We start from the raw sequence: 1612 nt of genomic DNA, 5'->3' as shown, positions 1-1612 counted from the left end.
GAGATAGGATTCTGGGAACATAAATATACACTAGATTCTGGATGTTTGAGGACTACATTAGGGAGTTTGGATTTTATCCCAGTGTATTTTATCAGTCTAGATTCTGTGTTGCCAACAGCAGAATCTACTATGCTAGTTTAGGCAGAAAAGGAAAGTATTGAAACAAATACTAAGTAGTTCAAAGCTAGGATGGCCCCTAGCGTATATGGCCCCCAAGCAAATATTTTGTTTCAAGTGATACATGGCAGTTAATAAATGATCAATCGAATTGATGAACATTTATGTGATTAGATGACAGTGTAGGACAAGTGAAGCAAACTAGATAAATGAAGATGTTTCCTGTAATTTTTAGCTTTGTAAGGATCTATTGCTATTGAAATAGGGAACTATTCCATGTATTCCATTATTATTGCCTGGCTTACTCTGGTGTATCAGACATTCCCATATTCTATACAAATAAGGTAACACATATACTTAGTTATGAGGTCACTCATCATCTTGTGTGTTTCTGGGTACTTTTTCCCCCATTTCATTTTCCATTTTATTTTTTTGTGTGTGGCCATGATGAAAAGAGTCTTTCAAAATATGGAGGTCCCTGAGACTCAAGACTTAGAGTAGAGGTCTTACTTGCTGAGGTCTAAGGGTGGTACTCCTTATAGATCATTTGGGAACACTTAGAAGCCAGGCTCTGAAGCTATGCCATCAGGATCCACACCCATCCACACTGTGGAGGCTGCTCTGGTGAAAATTTCTTTTTCCATTATCACCAAGGTTTGGGTCTAAATCCCAAAAGTCCTGCTCCATTTACTTTCAGAGAGCCAGGCACTTCCACTGCTGTGCAGGCCAGAAGATCAGTCTGTGTGAAGCTCTTTCTCATATTGTTCAGCCCCAAACTAGTCTCCCACAGGTGTTTCCTGATGGGTAGAATCCAACTTACACATCTGTCCTCTAGGCTTCAAGAGTCTGAGAAGGCATTTTTCCCTCAGTTTTACCTTGTAAAGGTAGGGTTCCTGATATGGAAAGTTAATCAAATAGAGGGAGAATTTGCAATGATATTAGGTGGCTGCAACTGCCAAAGTCCAATGCATTAGATTTTTAGAATTGTAAGTCAAAAGGTGATTTATGACTTAAATGTAAGTCAGATATGTTTTATGATTTTAAAAGATCATTCTGGCTGCTGATGAAATTATGGGTGGCTGGTGGCAAAAGTGGCAGCAGAGAGACTGGTAAGGATGCTACTGCAGTAGTGCAGGAGAAATGTATAAGACAGGTGACTTGGGACAAGGTGTGGCAGCAGGGATAGCAGGAGGTGGCAAGTGGTTGCAACAGTGCAAAGAATGGAATGGATTAAACAAGGTGAGGCTGAGGCAATTTGCAATCTCCTCATTTAAAGGGTTTATATATTACCAAATAGAGATAATACTCTTTTTATTAACTTAGTCTTTTCTTCCTGAGATGTCTATGAAAATGAAAGAAGACCAGATGCTGTCAAAATAATCAGAGCAGTGATTAGATGAAAAGATATAGACCAATGGAACAGAACAGAGGTCTCGGAGGCAACACAACATATCTACAACCATCTGATCTTTGACAAACCAGACAAAAACAAGCA

Source organism: Cebus imitator, unplaced genomic scaffold (genome assembly GCF_001604975.1).
Source record: "Cebus imitator isolate Cc_AM_T3 unplaced genomic scaffold, Cebus_imitator-1.0 Scaffold175, whole genome shotgun sequence".
Taxonomy (NCBI): Eukaryota; Metazoa; Chordata; class Mammalia; order Primates; family Cebidae; genus Cebus; species Cebus imitator.
The sequence above is the reverse complement of the archived record's forward strand: the minus strand, read 5'-3'. Positions refer to the sequence as shown.